The sequence below is a fragment of the Dendropsophus ebraccatus genome, chromosome 10, assembly GCF_027789765.1.
Source record: "Dendropsophus ebraccatus isolate aDenEbr1 chromosome 10, aDenEbr1.pat, whole genome shotgun sequence".
Classification (NCBI taxonomy): domain Eukaryota; kingdom Metazoa; phylum Chordata; class Amphibia; order Anura; family Hylidae; genus Dendropsophus; species Dendropsophus ebraccatus.
This window is the reverse complement of record NC_091463.1, coordinates 4,397,115-4,418,028: the sequence shown is the minus strand read 5'-3', so window position 1 is coordinate 4,418,028 and position 20,914 is coordinate 4,397,115.

The following is a 20,914-nucleotide window of genomic DNA, read 5'->3' as shown; positions in this document are numbered from 1 at the left end:
CGTATCCGTACAACACGACGCTCTGGAAGTACCTGGTCTTTCTGATGACACAATACAAATTATCCAGTAAGGTCTGCAATAAGGAGGCTAAGGGCCCTATTCCACCAGACGATTATCGTTCAGATTATCGTTAAATCGTTTGAATCTAAACTATATTTGTTCGGATGAAATGCAGTTAACGATTAACGACCGAACGAGAAATCATTGATCGCTTTATAAGACCTGGACCTATTTTTATCGTTGCTCGTTCGCAAAACATTCGCAAATCGTTCGCATTGAATAAGACATCGTTCGGACGTTCGCAATAGATACGAACGCAATAGCGATCATAAGTAACGATTATCGTTCCATGGAAATGAGTGAACGTTTTCAGGTCTTTCGCAATAGCGGTCGTTTGAGATTGTTAATTGTTGACGATTATGCAAACGGTAATCGCCGGTGGAATAGGGCCCTAAGTGTAAGGATACTAATCCACCCGCCAGACAGTGAGGGAATAACAGCGCGTACAGAGGCTACAACAGGTCATGTCAGGAACTGTCCAGAGCAGGAGAGGTTTTCTGCTGCTGCTCTGGACAGTTCCTGACATGGACAGAGGTGGCAGCAGAGAGCACTGTGTCACACTGGAGAGAATACACCACTTCATGCAGGACATACAGCAGCTGATAAGTACTGGAAGACTGGAGATTTTTAAATACAAGTAAATAACAAATCTATATAACTTTCTGACACCAGCTGATTTGAAAGAAATAGATGGTCTCCGCAGTACCCCTCTTATGTTGCCTTCAGTGTGTGGCCAGATGTAACATTCAGTTGCTGATCTGTGACGTCTCTGTGTGCAGGGAGGGGGTCAGGGAGCAGAAAGGATTATTATTCCTATTGCACAATGACTGCAGGCTGGAGGCCAGGACGTGTCTTGTCATTGTGACCCTGCAGGCCGCCAGGTCTGAGAGTGGATTTTTCCCCTTGTTTTTAGTAATTGTCGCCTACTCTTGTTGCTTGGTAGGTAGCCCAATCCAACTGTTGCCTCTTGCCAGAAAGCGTGAAACAGGCTGTAAAATCTCCTCTGTAGGTTTTGCATGTTCCAGAGATCATCTCCTTACCAGCGGCGTCTTCTGGATCGCTCTACCCCGTAGCCTCAGATTGGACACTTACTACTTGTATTTCAGAGGGTTTGTTTCAACCTAAGTGAAATACAATACGGTATAAATAAAAGATAGAATGGGACGGTGCGGCCGGCAGGAGGGCCAACATCTGACAATTTTCCCAGCCAAGCCGTTAATGCGAGGAACGTTAGTATGTTGTATAGGACTTGGCACAGTAAGGTGGAAAGATCTGGTGTTGTGGAGGATGAAGTAATTGCTGACATAGGTGACATGGAAGGTGGGGTCTGCATGCTCCGTCTCTTCAGAAAGACCCTGGGCTTCTGTGTCATCTCTGCAATCTCATTTATATAGAATGTTATATATTCAGGCAGTGTCTGCACACCCCCATCCACTTCTCTCTTTCTGGGTGACCCCCCCCCCCCCCCCCCCCCCCCCCCACCTCCAGATTTACAGAAATCAATAGTACAAGCGATTTTAAGAACCTTTGTAATAGGTTTTATTAGGCATAAGAGTTTCCTTCTGTAGTCAGAATACTTATCTGTGTCCATGGTCTATGGAAGGGGGTGAGAGAGCACAGAGAGGAGACAAACAGCTGGTATACAGCAGACAGCACCTGTGAATTCAGCGTTTTCTGTGCCCAGACAGTCTCCGAACTGCAGGAGCTGGCTCTGTCCTCTTCCTGCTCACTCATCCTCCTTTGCCCCCCCCCCCTCCATAGGTTATAATTAGAGATGAGCGAACCTGGAGCATGCTCGAGTCTATCCGAAACCGAACGTTCGGCATGTGATTAGCGGCGGCTGCTGAAGGTGGATAAAGCCCTAAAGCTATGTGGAAAACATGGATATAGTCATTGGCTGTGTCCATGATTTCCAGACAACCTTAGGGCTTTATCCAAGTTCAGCAGCCCCAGCTAATCACATGCCGAACGTTCGGGTTCGGATAGACTCGAACCCGAACCCGGTTCGCTCATCTCTAGTTATAATGAACAAAGAAGAACCTGTCTTTACTTTGCTCATCTGTGATGAAGACGACTTTGCCTAAAAATGCACCTAAAAATGCCTGGTGATATTGGTGCAAAACGTCTTTTTGAGTACAGAAGGAAACGCTTATGTTTAAGGAGCATGTGTAAGGGCCCTATTATACGGAGTGATAATCTGCCGAATCAGCCAGATCCGAACGGATAGAGACAACAATCTGCCGATTAAACGATTATCGGCTGATCACTGCTTTAGGCCCAAACTTAAAACCATCAGCCGCTACATGTAGTAATGATCTGCAGCCGGCAGCTGACGATTCTGCAGTCTGTCTCCTCCCGGGTCCCGCGCTGCAGCTTCAGAGCCGCCATGGCCTGTGATTGGCTGAGCAGCCTGTCAGATCAGACCAGGCCGCTCCGAAGCTGCAGTGTGTGGACCAGGGAGGAGGCAGACCGCAGGAGGAGCCCTGGAGCATCGATAGGTAATGTCTACTGTTTAAGCTAGGGCTGCAAGAACATCGGTAATGGGCCCAGTAAATATGTGCTGATCTACCAGATCTGACGTCCAGTGTAATAGGACCCTTACCTAATTTTCCATTACTGAGCGCGCTCTGTGACCTGTGAAAAGGTCATTCCACAGGGAGCTGCTATTGTCTCCTCTCCTGGTGTCACATGACTCTGCAATGCTGTACAGGTCACTTTACAGCAGCCTCCTCTTATCACCACAGACGCAACAGGAAGTCTCTGCTTGGTTTTAGCCCCAGTGGTGAGAATGAAAACTGCAAGATACCAGGATTATTTTATTATTTAGAAAGATGGAAAAAAAAAATCTTAAAACATATGATTAACATAAAAACCTAACCTAATTTATACAATAATTCCTTTTCTTATAACACATTCCCTTTAATAAAGCCTATTACAGTTACTTAAATCCACTTGTACTATTCATTTCTGCAAAAAGGGTTAAATGAGGCCAGAAACTTATACAGATTTGTAATTTACCTCTATTAAGAAATCTCCAGTCTTCCAGTACTTATCAGCTGCTGTATGTCCTGCAGGAAGTGGTGTATTCTCTCCAGTCTGACACAGTGCTCTCTGCTGCCACCTCTGCCCATGTCAGGAACTGTCCAGAGTAGCAGCAAATCCCCATAGAAAACCTCTCCTGCTCTGGACAGTTCCTGACATGGACAGAGGTGGCAGCAGAGAGCACTGTGTCAGACTGGAGAGAATACACCACTTCCTGCAGGACACACAGCAGTTAATAAGTAGTGGAATTTTTTAATAGATGTAAATTAGAAGTGTATGGCACTTGCTGGGACCAGTTGATTTGAAATATGTTTTTTTTCCTACATTACCCCTTTATTGGGAAAAAAATCTTCATATCTGGATTAGAATAGTAATGGGTGGATGGGAATTTTCTGATCATGTGAGTGCTGAAATAAGCCGATCTATTTCCCTGTGTAGTATTTATATGTGGTTATTTCCGGCTCAGTGGTGGAGACGACCATAGTGTTCCATCATTCAGCTCTTATCGATGGAGACGTTACAGTCATCCTCCCATGCATTGTGGTTTATAGATTTTACTATTTTTTAATGACTACATCACATATTTTTCCCCTGGTGTCATCTACTCCCATGATGTAGCACATTGTGTAATGAACCTGAAGACCCTCTAATGTGCTGGAGAACCAATAACTGGGGCCAACAAGTCTTCTCTAGTGCTGCATATATTCTATTTACATTTATTCTGTGTACTTATGTGCTGTGTGTAACGATACATATATGGTGTCCTGTGGTGTCCATGGAGGGTCAGTGTGGGGATGTCGTGTCTATGGAGGGTCAGTGTGGGGGTGACGTGTCTATGGAGGGTCAGTGTGGGGATGACGTGTCTATGGGGGGTCAGTGTGGGGGTGACGTGTCTATGGAGGGTCAGTGTGGGGGTGACCTGTCTATGGAGAGTCAGTGTGGGGGTGACGTGTCTATGGAGGGTCAGTGTGGGGGTGACCTGTCTATGGAGGGTCAGTGTGGGGGTGACGTGTCTATGGAGGGTCAGTGTGGGGGTGACGTGTCTATGGAGGGTCAGTGTGGGGGTGACGTGTCTATGGAGGGTCAGTGTGGGGGTGACCTGTCTATGGAGGGTCAGTGTGGGGGTGACGTGTCTATGGAGGGTCAGTGTGGGGGTGACGTGTCTATGGAGGGTCAGTGTGCGGATGACGTGTCTATGGAGGGTCAGTGTGGGGGTGACGTGTCTATGGAGGGTCAGTGTGCGGATGACGTGTCTATGGAGGGTCAGTGTGCGGGTGACGTGTCTATGGAGGGTCAGTGTGGGGGTGACCTGTCTATGGAGGGTCAGTGTGGGGGTGACGTGTCTATGGAGGGTCAGTGTGGGGGTGACCTGTCTATGGAGGGTCAGTGTGGGGGTGACGTGTCTATGGAGGGTCAGTGTGGGGGTGACGTGTCTATGGAGGGTCAGTGTGGGGGTGACGTGTCTATGGAGGGTCAGTGTGGGGGTGACGTGTCTATGGAGGGTCAGTGTGCGGATGACGTGTCTATGGAGGGTCAGTGTGCGGATGACGTGTCTATGGAGGGTCAGTGTGCGGATGACGTGTCTATGGAGGGTCAGTGTGGGGGTGACGTGTCTATGGAGGGTCAGTGTGGGGGTGACGTGTCTATGGAGGGTCAGTGTGGGGGTGACGTGTCTATGGAGGGTCAGTGTGGGGGTGACGTGTCTATGGAGGGTCAGTGTGCGGATGACGTGTCTATGGAGGGTCAGTGTGGGGGTGACCTGTCTATGGAGGGTCAGTGTGGGGGTGACGTGTCTATGGAGGGTCAGTGTGGGGGTGACGTGTCTATGGAGGGTCAGTGTGGGGATGACGTGTCTATGGGGGGTCAGTGTGGGGGTGACGTGTCTATGGAGGGTCAGTGTGCGGATGACGTGTCTATGGAGGGTCAGTGTGGGGGTGACCTGTCTATGGAGGGTCAGTGTGGGGGTGATGTGTCTATGGAGGGTCAGTGTGCGGATGACGTGTCTATGGAGGGTCAGTGTGGGGGTGACGTGTCTATGGAGGGTCAGTGTGGGGGTGACGTGTCTATGGAGGGGTCAGTGTGGGGATGACGTGTCTATGGAGGGGTCAGTGTGGGGATGACGTGTCTATGGGGGTCAGTGTGGGGATGACGTGTCTATGGAGGGTCAGTGGGGTGACGTGTCCCTCTAACAGTGCAGTGTCTATGGAGGGTCAGTGGGGTGACGTGTCCCTCTTACAGTGCAGTGTCTATGGAGGGTCAGTGGGGTGACGTGTCCCTCTAACAGTGCAGTGTCTATGGAGGGTCAGTGGGGTGACGTGTCCCTCTAACAGTGCAGTGTCTATGGAGGGTCCGTGTGGGGTGACGTGTCTATGGAGGGTTAGTGAGGTGACATGTCTATGGAGGGTCAGTGGGGTGACGTGTCCCTCTAACAGTGCAGTGTCTATGGAGGGTCCGTGTGGGGTGACGTGTCTATGGAGGGTTAGTGAGGTGACATGTCTATGGAGGGTCATTAGGGTTGACGTGTCCCTCTTACACTTCAGTGTCTATGGAGGGTTAGTGGGGTGACTTGTCTATGGGGGGGGGCAGTGTGGTGGTGACGTATGTGGAGGTGACGTGTCTATGGAGGGTCAGTGGGGTTGACGTGTCCCTGGTGTTGTGCACGGTCTCAGCCAGCTGGAATAGGAATCCTTCTATTGAAGCATCTTACATTAGGTTACATAACTTTCATCCATCTATTGTGTGGACAGAGCGATGAGTGACGGATCAGGAGGAGGGCGGCGTCCTGTGCAGCCTCCATTGCATCCACTCTCTTAATTGCTTTCAGGTCTGTAACATCTGGATCTGTGTTCTGTAACCAGATGTCTGCAGTGTACATGGAGGATGTTATCCTAGTATTTCACCATCTTGTAGATATACCACAAAGTCACAGTGTACAGCTGCAAAGGTACAGTGCACAGCTGTATGAGTCTCACTTTACTGCAGGGATAGTGAAGCTAACGCTTTGGCTGTCCAGGCATGATGGGAATTGTAGTTTTGCCACAGCTGGATGGCGGAAGGTTCCCCGTGCCAGGTTTACTGCCTTGCACTTGCTGCGATAGGCCACATTGTAGTGTTCTGCCTGTGCCGGCGGAGGCTCCGGAAAGGTACAGATCCCACTATTACATCTATTGCTATGATGGGCTGCTCACAGCACTATTATACTTGTATTGCAGGGATGGGGAATCTTCTGCGGCAGCTTCCTCATCCCTGATGTATTGGAATGGTGCACGGGCTTGGTGCATTACTTGTATTGTATGATATATACCCCACAGTGGTGCTTTGTATACATGGAGATGCTATGTCGCTGTAGTAGTTTATTGTATACAATGATCTTTATACCCACTATTACTCATGATAGCTCCTTGTACTTTTTGACACTTTATGGGCCCCCATACAAGATGTGCGTGTTGTGATATGTAGTATAGTAACAGCAGTCATCACGTACGCATCTTTATGGGACTTATTCATAATAAATTCTGTTTTACACCATTCCAGGCCTAAAGGTGTCTTATCAGCTTCCATGTTCCCTTGCCAAATTTCAGGTTGCATAAGGTTCAGACGGAGAGGAATGAGATGCTTCCAGCCCTTCCCGCAGATTGCCAGACGGCTCATCTGATGCACAATTGCTTTATGACTGCATAAAAGCTGGATAGGAACAGTCTGTTTCCTCCACACAGTGCCATAGGAATTATTGGTAGAAAAGCCTCTGTCTCTCGGCTTCCTTCATCTCTTAAAGCTGTATATCTTCTTAAGTTCTTTAATCACCTTCCAACTAAAAGCTACCACATCAAGCTATCATTCTGCGACTACTCCCTCCACCCGTTCATTATGGAGTAATATAGAGGAAGCCTCCTACCCCCACCCTCACTACTTCTAAAGTACCACTGTCATGTTAAACAGAACTTGTGTCTTTGGATATTTTGGTTTTCTTTGTGTGATTTTAGCTTTTTCTGCCCTTATACAATTGTGGTGACTGTAAGTGAATGCAGATTACATTAGGGGATCTCCATATTATAAAGATGCTCTATATTCATCCTATACTGTAGCTGGGAGCTCTACCATCTCTGATCCTGCTAGGAGCTCGGCTTACAGCTGACTGTCAATCAAGCAGCAATAGGGATGGGAGGGGGAGTGAGGAGGCGTAACAGCTTGCAGCAGATAAGGAGCTTGGGAACGCCTCACTGACACTTTGTACTGGAGAGTATACGCATTTTCTATGTTTCTGTCAATAGACTGGCACTGGGTTGCCGGTGCCACGGTCCTTTTTTTAAACCGCTGCCCGGTTCCCCTTTACTGTGCCGGTCTATTTCCAGTCTCCGAAAGCACTGGAGGTGGGCCCGACGTCCCCCAGTGCGACGTTCTGCCCTCCTCTCTGTGATGCATTAGAATCAGTGGAGCTACGTCACAGAGGGGAGCGGAGATTGTCACATTGGGGGCCGCCATGGCCGCCTCCAGTGCCTCAGGCCGGGTCAGTAGAATAGACTGGCACTGTGCGCGGGATCCAGGCCGTGGTTCACATCATCACAACCCTTCCAGCAGGGTTCCCTGGGCTGCTCACGGGTAGACGTAAGCAGTGCTTTCTTGTGATTTCCACCCCTGCCGACTGTCACATTTTGGAAATGGCCGGACTTTTTCTATAACCTCCCATAACAAATTGGTTGGTGATTCTCCATCATCTGTCAGTGGTCGGCCAGGAGAGCCCCATACAAATTATACCGAGGGCCAAACCCACCACTCGTATGAGCTGACTAAAGGCCCTATTCCACCATTAGATCTGACGACAGATTATCTGCCAAAGATTTGAAGCCAAACTCAGGAGTGGATTTGAAAAGAGAAGAAATCCAGTCTTTCCTTTATGACCTGTTCTCTGATTATAGTCTGTTCCTGGGTTTGGCTTCAAATCTTTGGCAGATAATCTGTCGTCAGATCTGTTGGTGGAATAGGTCCTTAACGCGTGAGGTGTATGGAGGACCATTAAAAGTTATGGTATAAGGTTCAGATGAGGAATTATGGCACCAACTTAAAGGTTTTGTCTATTGTGAACATAATTGGCAAGAAGTCTTGGTGATAGAACCAAACAAAATTGTCTAACACCGAGGAAGATAGTCGGCCAGTCCTCATGCCATGGACCAAGGTGGTGGGTCCAATACATACAGCATATGGACAGGGGTTGTCTGGTTAGGGTAACCTCTATAAGTGGGAGAAGTTTACACCCACTTTCTTTCTTTATGTTGTGTATAAATCCTTTAATCTTCATGGTCCCATCTGCTGAAGTGGTCGGATTTGATTGGTTCCTATTGCCGCCCCCACTATGGAGAGGTTGTCTCCATGTCCTGGTAGATGGGTGTCTGGGTCACTTCAGGAGTTATCGGGACATTCCTAATGCTGTGAATGTGGAGCGGTGTGGGTTCTTCTATCGGACCCATCAGGAAGCTTACACAATAAATGTCAGGTCCTGGCCAAGTTCTTTTCTTATACTATAATTTCTTTTTTTTATATCCAGGAGCTCAGACGCTTCATTTATCTTCCTGGAATAAAACGAAGCGATTGCACGAGTCCTGGACTCAGCGGGTGACACAATGTTACAGCGATCAATAAATACATTTACTCTGCAGGAAACCTTCTGCTGCCAATGAACACAGAGCCGCTGCCCGGGACCACTGTTGGCTCGGCAGCCGTATTATTCCAATAAGCCGCTCCGCACGGGTCCCATCGCTCTCAGGTAGGGTGTCTTGTTTTATTTGTGAGCGATAAAACGATTTTCATTGAACCGTCTTACGACTTGTAGGATATTGTCTGTATAATACAACAAAAGGGGCTTTCACTGCTGCCGCCCTCAAACCTGTCAGGATGCAGATTCCTTCAGGACTTTCTACTATAGGGATCTGTATTAATACTACGTAAAGTCAGTGCAGAAACTAGGCCCTAATAATCCATCCCTCAGCATCTGGAAGCTGATCACCTCTACCTTCTATACCAAAGCTGGGGCAGTGTCATGTCAGCTGTGCTTCTATAGTGTATCTGTAAGGGGTGATCTGGTGTCAGCTGTGCTTCTATACTGTATCTGTAAGGGGTGATCTGGTGTCAGCTGTGCTTCTATACTGTATCTATAAGGGGTGATCTGGTGTCAGCTGTGCTTCTATACTGTATCTATAAGGGGTAATCGGTGTCAGCCGTGCTTCTATAGTGTATCTGTAAGGGGTGATCTGGTGTCAGCTGTGCTTATAAAGTGTATTTATAAGGGGTGATTTGGTGTCAGCTGTGCTTCTATAGTGTATATATAAGGTATAATCTGGTGTCAGCTGTGCTTCTATACTGTATCTATAAGGGGTAATCTGGTGTCAGCTGTGCTTCTATAGTGTATATATAAATGGTGATCTGGTGTCAGCTGTGCTTCTATAGTGTATCTATAAGGGGTAATCTGGTGTCAGCTGTGCTTCTATAGTGTATATATAAGGTATAATCTGGTGTCAGCTGTGCTTCTATAGTGTATCTATAAGGGGTGATCTGGTGTCAGCTGTGCTTCTATAGTGTATATATAAGGTATAATCTGGTGTCAGCTGTGCTTCTATAGTGTATCTATAAGGGGTAATCTGGTGTCAGCTGTGCTTCTATACTGTATCTATAAGGGGTAATCTGGTGTCAGCTGTGCTTCTATAGTGTATCTGTAAGGGGTAATCTGGTGTCAGATGTGCTTCTATAGTGTATCTATAAGGGGTAATCTGGTGTCAGCTGTGCTTCTATAGTGTATCTGTAAGGGGTGATCTGGTGTCAGCTGTGCTTCTATAGTGTATCTGTAAGGGGTAATCTGGTGTCAGATGTGCTTCTATAGTGTATCTATAAGGGGTAATCTGGTGTCAGCTGTGCTTCTATAGTGTATCTGTAAGGGGTAATCTGGTGTCAGCTGTGCTTCTATACTGTATCTATAAGGGGTAATCTGGTGTCAGCTGTGCTTCTATACTGTATCTATAAGGTATAATCTGGTGTCAGCTGTGCTTCTATACTGTATCTATAAGGGGTAATCTGGTGTCAGCTGTGCTTCTATAGTGTATCTATAAGGGGTAATCTGGTGTCAGCCGTGCTTCTATAGTGTATCTGTAAGGGGTGATCTGGTGTCAGCTGTGCTTCTATAGTGTATCTATAAGGGGTGATCTGGTGTCAGCTGTGCTTCTATACTGTTTATATAAGGTATAATCTGGTGTCAGCTGTGCTTCTATAGTGTATCTATAAGGGGTAATCTGGTGTCAGCTGTGCTTATATAGTGTATCTATAAGGGGTAATCTGGTGTCAGCTGTGCTTCTATAGTGTATCTATAAGGGGTGATCTGGTGTCAGCTGTGCTTCTATACTGTATCTATAAGGGGTAATCTGGTGTCAGCTGTGCTTATATAGTGTATCTATAAGGGGTGATCTGGTGTCAGCCGTGCTTCTATAGTGTATCTATAAGGGGTGATCTGTTGTCAGACGTGCTTCTATAGTGTATCTATAAGGGGTGATCTGGTGTCAGCTGTGCTTCTATAGTGTGTATATATAAGGTATAATCTGGTGTCAGCTGTGCTTCTATAGTGTGTATATATAAGGTATAATCTGGTGTCAGCTGTGCTTCTATAGTGTATATATAAGGTATAATCTGGTGTCAGCCGTGCTTCTATAGTGTATCTATAAGGGGTGATCTGTTGTCAGACGTGCTTCTATAGTGTATCTATAAGGGGTGATCTGGTGTCAGCTGTGCTTCTTTAGTGTATATATAAGGTATAATCTGGTGTCAGCTGTGCTTCTATAGTGTGTATATATAAGGTATAATCTGGTGTCAGCTGTGCTTCTATAGTGTATATATAAGGTATAATCTGGTGTCAGCTGTGCTTCTATAGTGTATCTATAAGGGCTATCTAATCTGTTAGATAATCTTTCTGTGTAAATGGACCCTAAATAAAGCATTGCACAGGCCTCATTGAAGGATCTGTTGGCTGATTTAGACTGAGCAGTGCCCTGTTCAGCTGCTCCACTACGGCTAATAAGAGAGGACTAGAGCTGAGCATGCTGGGGATTGGGTGACTGAGCATGCGCCAGCCCCGGCCGGGTCACCGAACGGCCGGTCTCTGCACGGATCATCCCGGCCGGTACTGCAGTACCGGCTGGATAATCTTTTGGCCGCAAGGTTCTGATGCGGGCGCATCAGGGTGCGCCTGCATCAGAACCTCCCATAGCACACAGTGAAGAGAGCGGCCGGAGCCTCTCGCTTCACTGTGTGAACTGACAGGGTTTCCTACGGCCACAATTCATTGAATTGCGGCCACAGAAAACTGACATGTCAGTTATTTGCGGCCCAGTACGGGATCCCGGCCAGAGCGTATACGATGTGTATACGCTCCGGCCGGGATGCCATTGAACAATAGGCATTGTCCACCCGTACAAAATACGCCCGTTGTTGCCGATGGCAACAACAGCCGTACTTTTACGTAGTGTGAACATAGCCTTAAACTCAATGGGCCCCCTAGGAATAGGCTCCAGGTTACCAATTTATATCAAATATGCAAAAATACTGCACAGACACCATCACACGTTTCTTAACCTCAGTGAGCCAGCAAAGAAACAGCCAAGCCAAGGAATATCCCCAGTCAAGGAAACCACCCAAGCCAGGTATCTAGCCAGAGACTGCTCTTTTGGGGGTATTTACCCCTCATCAATGAGGAATAAGATGCTGGCTAGTGGGAGCAAAGCCTAATAAGCGCATTCAAAAGAATGATGGTGTCTCCGCAGTGGTTGGGTTGATCCCCCTGAGGTCAACCCTTACGTGATGATGTCTCCACTGTGTTTTTTGTTATATCCTTGTTAAAGGACTTATAAAGTCGTGGGTAGGTGAGGATAAAGCGTCTGATAGCCGTAACATCCGTCTGCTCCTCTGTGCACTGATTGGCTGCAGTGCGGTACAATCCTCTTGCTTCTAGTACATGATGTCCGCAGGCCGCTCATCAGATATTATGTAAAAGAACAGGCCAGGCCATTTAAATTGGATGATCATTTGTGGATCCTCACAGCTGTCCTTCCATGGAAAGTTTGTGAGAAGCATTCAGGCGTTGCCAGAGTTTTGTACTACACTATGAGAAGATCTAAACGCCCCGATAAATAAGTGCAGGTTTCTGAACGCTCTAATGAGACGTGTATGCTGCTTGTTTGGAGGGTGAAAACTTCTTTCCATCCCAGGATTCTTGAGATCTGTATACACGATGACCTTTTTGTAGACTTTCCATCATAAAAAAAAAAATGTTTAAACTGTTATCCGGCCTTTTAAGTATATCAGAATCACTTTAATACAGCTAAATAAAGAACATACTCATTTACTTAGTAATGGCCAGATGCATGGGGGCGCCAGTCTGAGATTGGGACGTGACGGCCACAGACCCCGCTATATACGTCCTTCATCTCGGTGTTACGTATTTCCATCACACTAACCTCTCTGAATCCATAGAATGCAAAATGTTACACATCATGGGATGACTCCTCGGGCAGCATTACACCCCCTAATGAATTATTATAGATCATGTAATGACTTTTCAGGCCCCCACAGGGCTGTTTCAGTCCTAGATTTAAAATTAATATTGTGCCACGCCCCATGCAAAAAAAAAAAAAAAGGAATCCCTCTCTTTTGAGCCCCATCCAGTCCCCTAATCTTTTTTTCTTCTCCCTGGTTCCAAGACAAGCTCCATGGAGCAGGACATCTCCACCAATCACTGGCAAGACACAGGGTCACTGATTGGCTGGGCCGGCAGTGCTCATCTGGAAGCAATATGAACATGGGGGGATCGGACAGAACCAAATAGGAGCTGTGGGGTTACTGAGGCTACGTATGTTTTTTTTCCCCATAGGGAAAGAGGACCCTGCCCACGAAGACTTACATATAGAGAGAGGAATCTGCCTGCTAAGGCGTAGATGGGGAGAGAGGACCTTGCCCATGAAGACGAGGGCTTACATATAGAGAGAGGACCCTGCCTTTGAGAGCTTACATAGGGAGAGGACCCTGCCCACGAGGGCTTACATAGGATGAGAGGACCCTGCCCACGAGGGCTTACATATAGAAAGAGGATCCTGCCCGCGAGAGCTTACATATAAAGAGAGGACACTGCCTGTGAGGGGTTACATATAGAGAGAGTACCCTGTCGGTAAGGGCTTACACAGGGAGAGAGGATCCTGCCCGCTAGGGCTTACATATAGGGAGAGCACCCTACCCGCCAGGGCTTACATATAGAGAGCGGACCCTGTCCATGAGGGCTTACATATAGAGAGCGGACCCTGTCCATGAGGGCTTGCATATAGAGAGAGGACCCTGCCCGTGAGGACTTTCATATAGAGAGAGGACCCTGCCCGTGATGACTTTCATATAGAGAGAGGACCCTGCCCGTGAGGACTTTCATATAGAGAGAGGACCCTGCCCGTGAGGACTTTCATATAGAGAGAGGACCCTGCCCGTGAGGACTTTCATATAGAGAGAGGACTCTGCCCGTGAGGACTTTCATATAGAGAGAGGACTCTGCCCATGAGGGCTTACAAAGGGATAGAGGACCCTGCCCGCAAGGGCTTATATATAGAGAGAGGACTCTGCCTGCGAGGGCTTACATATAGAGACAGGACTCTGTCCATGAGGGCTTACATATAGAGAGCGGACCCTGTCCATGAGGGCTTGCATATAGAGAGAGGACCCTGCCCGTGAGGACTTTCATATAGAGAGAGGACCCTGCCCGCGAGGGCTTACATATAGAGAGAGGACTCTGCCCATGAGGGCTTACAAAGGGATAGAGGACCCTGCCCGCAAGGGCTTATATATAGAGAGAGGACCCTGCTTGCGAGAGCTTATATATATAGAGTGGTCCCTGCCCGCGAGGGCTTACATATGGAGAGAGGACCCTGCCTGCGAGGGCTTTCAAATAAAAAAAATGCAAAATTACCATAGCACACCTAATAGGTCTTCTTAGCAGACTCGGCACATTATGAAAAAGTCACTGTATGAAAAAGGGGATGAAAAGAGTTACCAGTCCTGTAGTCCAGCAGGACAAAGTCCATAGAAAAATGCAAAAAGGTAACAGCATCCAGGCGTTGTAAAGTGCTAAAAAGTGCCTTTAATTTCTCATGGCAATAACATAGCAGCAACGTTTCGACCAAAGGGGTCTTTCTCAAGGTGGTACAATATACAAATGGACAGAGTATATATACATCATACAGCCAATCACATGTTAAGCTAACAAATTGTTGCCAAGTATAGTTAGCCCTTACCACCACAATAAGTGTAACCGTGAACACAAAAATTACATAATAATATCATAGAAATCCTCATGACTTGCATTCATCCGACTCCTCGGTATATCTGTGCCGTGCGAGCATCGGCGTCCTGCCGTTGCTACTGTGCATGTTCAAGGTCTGATCAATCAACGAGCAGCCGGTGACATCACAACGGTCAGCTGACCGTTGCCATGACAACCGCGACGCTCATACTGCATGATGATAAACATAAAAGAAAAAACTGCAGTCAAGTCAAGTGGGAGAACTAACAGATAAATCTTCATTCTTATTTGTCTCCAACAAACAATAGTAATTCTTGATCATCACAGACTCGTCCATCAAAGTGTAGTTGTGACATATTGCATAGGTGTGTATTGTCCCAACGCTTCGCCAGCGTACTTCCCGGAATATTCAGGTATCAGAGGAGGCCGATCAGGTGCTGTGTAGACCACTGTAGTATATAGCGCCCCAAAGGTGCACAACAGTTGCACACTTGACTTAGAAATCTTGAAGCCCGGCACCATATATCTCTTTGGCATTGTATACTTAAGGATCCGCACGTCACTCTCACCGTTCCACGCCGGGTTGTGGAATTACATACAGACTCCAGGGTCCTCTCCAGACTCCCCATCGCTGCAGGTCGGTGATTGACATGCGTCATGACGTATGGCTTTCCCGATCCATTCCGGACCTCATGTGGTGGTAAGCCTAATCCACTTTATTCCAATGTGAACAAATGTCAATTGCATAGACACCGATACAGCCTCCAAGTTCAATAACGATTTCATGTAAACTCTCGGGTTCACAAAAAGGACACTGGCAATACACACCATGTAGATATCTTCCTGAGTGGGCCTCATTCGTCCTACGGATAACAACATAACAATAAATGTCCACTCTTAGATCATGATAGTGCACCATGGTGTGAGTAGAGTACAGTCCCTTGTCATCACAATAAATTTTCGCAGTAACTTGCAGTCGTCCCAATAGAAAAGCGCAAAAACAAAAACACAGAAAAAAATCCAAAATATTGCAAAAATCAAAAAATGCAAAAACATGTATATACTCATCATGCCGGCCACCATAAAATGAAAGGAGACCTCAACAAAAACTAGTAGGTTTCTGGCTAGTGGGAGCAATGACTAGTAAGTGCATGCAAAAGGACGCTGGTTGTCCTCAGGGAGATCAACCAAAACACTGCAGAGACACCATCATGTGTGTCAACGTCAGTGTATTCTAGAACATTGCCCCCTGGGAAATCAAATATGCAAAAGAACACTGCAGAGACACCATCACGTGTCTCGATGTCAGTGAACTAGCCAGACCTTCCTCCGGGAAGGAACAACCAAGCCAAGGAATATCTCCAATTAAGGAAATGTAATGGTGATGGTGTCTCTGCAGTGTTCTTTTGCATATTTAATTTCCCAGGGAGCAATGTTCTAGAATACACTGACGTTGAGACACGTGATGGTGTCTCTGCGATGGTTTAGTTGATCTCCCTGAGGTCAACCAGCGTCCTTTTGCATGCACTTACTAGTCATTGCTCCCACTAGCCGAACTCCTACTCCACACTGATGAGGGGCAAAAACCCTGAAACAGCTGTCTGTGGATGGATACCTTGCTTGGGTGGTTTTCTTTCTTGGCTTGGTTGTTCCTTCCCGGAGGAAGGTCTGGCTAGTTCACTGACGTCGAGATACGTGATGGTGTCTCTGTAGTGTTCTTTTGCATGTTAACATTCTGCAACATCCAAAATGGAAGTGAAGAGTTTCAACGAGGGCGACAATATTCTGTGTGATCTCAGAGGGTCCAGCAGGTGTTCAGTGCTGTGTAACACTCCGGAAAACATGGAGTCCGCTGAGCACATCCAGATGTGGATCATTGCCTTCACTTGGAATAAGATTGGCCTTTCAGTTCCTCTTTTTAATACCATTGCGTAGTGCGAATATTTCATTCTTGGCCACGGTTGGGCCTTATATTAAAGAAATATTTTGGATGTGAAATGGCTCTAAGATTTTTTCTCTTCTTAGTGTTGGAAAACATGGAAATATTTCTTATTTTCTCAGTGTTGAAGCGAAGCTTTTCTGGGTCTATAAAGGTCCAGGTATTAGCGGTAGGTTAGAACAGTGACTTTCAACCAGTGTGCCGTGGCACACTAGTGTGCCGCGACACATGGTCGGGTGTGCCGCGGGGAAAGTTCCCCAAACTATGGTGCCCCTGTGAAACAGGAGAAAACAATGGGGGAGAGAAACCTGGGGATGGGGGAGAGAAACAGCGGAGAGAAGCAGGGGGGAGAGAAGTTTGGTGGAGAGAAGCAGTGGGGAGAGAAGTATGGTGGAGAGAAGCACGGGGGAGAGAAGCATGGGGGAGAGAAGCACAGGAAAGAAGCAGGAGGGAGAAGTATGGTGGCGAGAAGCACAGGAGAGAAGTAGGGGGGAGAAGTATGGTGGAGAGAAGCACAGGAGAGAAGCAGGAGGGAGAAGTATGGTGGAGAGAAGCACAGGGGGGAGAAGAAAACAGGCCCAGGTTTCACACTGAGTGAGTATAAATACATTTAGAATCTATATTATTAACTATATGTATAATATGTACTGTTTTAGTGTCATTTTGTGCCATTTTAGTTGGTGGTGTGCCCCGGGATTTTTTAAGTATGTGCCGCAGCTCAAAAAAGGTTGAAAATCACTGGGTTAGAAGACGGATAAGGGACATATTCTGTCCTGTTCCTATTGTGATAGTGTTTTACCTTTGTATGGTGTTAGGTGGCACTGGACGGAGACGCTTCTGTCTGTGAGGATGTCTGTAGATGGCAATGGAATACCTAACTACCGGCTGTCACACAATGGGGGGCTACTTCTAGCTGTTTGGCGCTATTATTTTCAGGAACATTATCTTATTGGTTTCTAGGTATTGTGGTGCTATTATTGGGGATTACTATAGTTATGACTCCATTTTTAGTACAATATGTGGGGGCGCTTACAGAAATGAGGGGGTAACTGCAATGGGGAGTCAAATATGCCTGGGTAGCAAACCCTAAATATTCATGCCATACATGTAAGAAGTATTGATGGTGGACAGGAATGTGAAGATGCCCCCTGTGGTCACTGAGTGTAACTGCACTGTTGTCACTCATATATCTGACAGAGCCTGTGTGGAGCTGGTATCTACCACTATAATCACTGCAGGGGGGGTTCTTGCTTAGTGGATTTTATTCAGTAACAGCGTGGCAGAATTAGTAAGTAGTTGTAAAGTCATGGTGTGGTGGTATTATAAGGGCGTCATTGGTAATATTGGGCTTCCTATAATGTATAATATTTAGTGACTGGTAATATGGTATATAGAGAGATGATTTGATAGCTTTATATGTATATAAATGGGTGTGTGGGGGGGGGATGCCTTGGGTTTGTACTCCTGATCAGTTAGGACTCATGGATGCTGTGGAGATCAGCGCCTACTCTTCATCATGTTGTGTAGAGCCACATCCTATGTAATAGCGGCCCGGGTGGTGGTGATACTGGGAAAACAGGGAAAATGCATAAAGCTGAGTTACACATCTTCAGATGGAATGAGTTGTGCGTGAAGCCGTTGTGATCCCAAACCCAGACGGGTGTCCGTGATACTGGGGCAGTTTTGTAGATACATTTCTAACAGATATATTGTAAGCATCTGCTTCTGGTAAGTCTGCAGATGGAAAATGCATCTAGTCATGTGATGTTATGTTCCTATCTATGCAATGTACCAAAGAGATGCTAGATACAGCCTAATGCTCCGTACACACAGCGGGTATATAGGATCACTCCGGCGGGTGCAGACCCTGGGGATCAGTTCTCTTTTTCCCTAACCAGTCAGAAATGCACAAAGTTGGATCCATAGACATGTGTGGTTCCATCTGTATATTGGCCGATTTCATGCATCACTCACATGTATGCGTTCTTTCCCAGTCCCATAAGAGAGAACGTAACTATAAAGGAAACAAAAATCAATCAGTCTGAGATGTGAGCTGCGTCCTGCGAGGGAACACGACGGCGCGCCGCTCTCTTTTCTTATCACATAATAAAAAACATGTTTCCTATATGTTTTTAGAAGGACTGCGAAATGATAAAGATATTAAGTGGCGATTACTCATGAGGCAAACATCCCTTCACTTCAAAGGAGAGACGCCACTTGGCTGTATTATTGCCGCTTTCAAGTTAAATGAGAAAAGTTATTCTGTATTCACCAGAATGAGATGGAAACCTCTATTATATATAGACTGAAAGAAGTAGCTGGGGGCGATCAACACAGGGGTATCTGAAGAGCAGCACGGCCCTCATAGTCACACACTGCTTGCAGCGCCATATTATTTACAAGATGGGTAAATGTGAATGCTGCTCATGTATGTACAATAGCCAGAGCCGTCCTGATGGAAATGACCATCACATCTTCTGTAGACGGACTTTAAAGGGGTTGTTCACCAAACATTTTCTCTGTCCATGTCAGGAACTGTCCAGAGCAGGAGAGGTTTTCGTCCGCCTGCCCACCGGCAATGACATGCACACCTACTTATATTCAGGTCTCCTTCTCATGCCTTTTTGGAGCTTCTAACCCTATGCCATGACATAGTACAGGGAGTAACCCCTTGTAGTGACACAGAGGTCGCAGTCGTATCTAAGCCCCAGTAACACACCACCTTCTAACAGGACAATAGTACTTTATGTGGCATAAGATAGTTGTGTTGCCCCATTATAAACTAAAGGCCAAGGCACATGACTGTGGCTTCCCGGATCACATTTCCAGTATAAGTTCTGTCCAGACTTTTTGGAGTCCAGGCTGCTCTCCTGCTCTGGGATTGTGGACGACCTAGGGATGAGACGCTATCCATGACCTGCAGATCCATCACCAGTGCAGGTGTGTGCAGGAAGCCTAAGTGAAAGTAAACCTGTGTATATCCTAAGATAAAAGCAGATGATATAAGGGCAGATGAGACGGGTGCCTTCCTCCTGACGTCATTCTTCTGGCTCTGCCTTCTCTTAAATCCTCTTATCTTTCTTGGCATTCGACCAGATTCTTCCTCCTTACCTTAAAATCCCTCAGTGTCTGGTCTGAGGCTCCTTCCATTATGTGCTCCTACACCTGTAGTGTTTTATATCCCAGCAGTAGTTCAGTATGTATACAGTTACCCTTAAAGGGGTAATCCAGCAAAAATACTTTTCGTTAAAGTTGTATAGATTTGTAATTTACTTCTATTTAAAAACCTCCTGTCTTCCACTACTTATCAGCTTGATTTGAAAGTTTTTTTTTTTTTTTTGCTGAACCACCCTTTTAAGCCGCAGTTGTAGAGATTACTGTACACCATTTTTGTTGCAAAAAAGCTGAACATTATAAGCCAAGTTAGGGTATGTTCACACTGAGTAAAACAGGCGGAATTCCGCCTGTCTCAGTGTCATATAGCCCGTCTATGGGAGAGCGTGCGCTCCTCCGCCGCCGTCGCTCTCTGCTCAAAGAAGTGACGTCACTTCTTTAAGGGGAGAGCGGCGGCGGAGGAGGAGCACGCAGCCTCTCATTCACTCACAGCATGACACTGAGCACGATGGGATTCTCCACCGCGGAATTCCACGTATTTGCTCAGTGTGAACATACCCTTAGATAGTGTAAAATTCTTTGAACATGAACTTAGACGTGTAATATAGCTCAGAATGTGAGGCCTTCCATAGAGGTCCCTGTACTGTCTGTCGCTGCCGTCTTCTGGTATCAGCTATAAATTGTGGACAGGATGGAGGGGTGTCACGTTTACCCTCCGTGACCTTCAATAGAATTTACCACCTGCAGCCAAGACAAACACAATGTGTGTCCTAAAGCTTCTGCTTCCCATTGAAGGCCTGAGGGTTGTCTCTAGAAGATTCCATCATAGACTCCGCTCCCATCAGCAGGAACTGTTTGTCACCTCACGGGTGTGAAAGCAGAAGCTCCCCTCCCCACTGTGTTGGGATTATTGCCTACAGAACCTTCCCCCAGGAGTGGTCTAATAACACGAGACCCTCAGTCATATGCATCGAAGGTGGAGCAGCTGATTATGGCGGAGCACAGACGGAGCAATGTTTGTATTCCACCGAATAACAATAAACGATTGCAAACAATCCATTTTGGGGACGACCTTAAATCATTCACCATAATACACGGAACAATAGTCATTGGTTACAATCGCAGTTATGGTGGTTTGTATACTCTAGTATACAAAGATGGAAGTTACAGACAATGTGCACATACACCAAAAGGTTTCTGAATCATTAATAATCATTTTATGGTCAGCTGAAAAGATGCGATCAACGGCATACGATCCGATTTCTGATAGTTATTTGATCATTGCTGCGGTATAAGGAAAGATTATCACTTACATTAGAAAGATGTGGTGATTTTTTTTGCACAATAATCTCTCTGTGTAATAAGACTAGAGGTGAGCGAACCTTCATCCGGGCTCATCCCAACTCCAGCGTGCGGCATGTCAATATCAGTGGCCGATGCCCTGA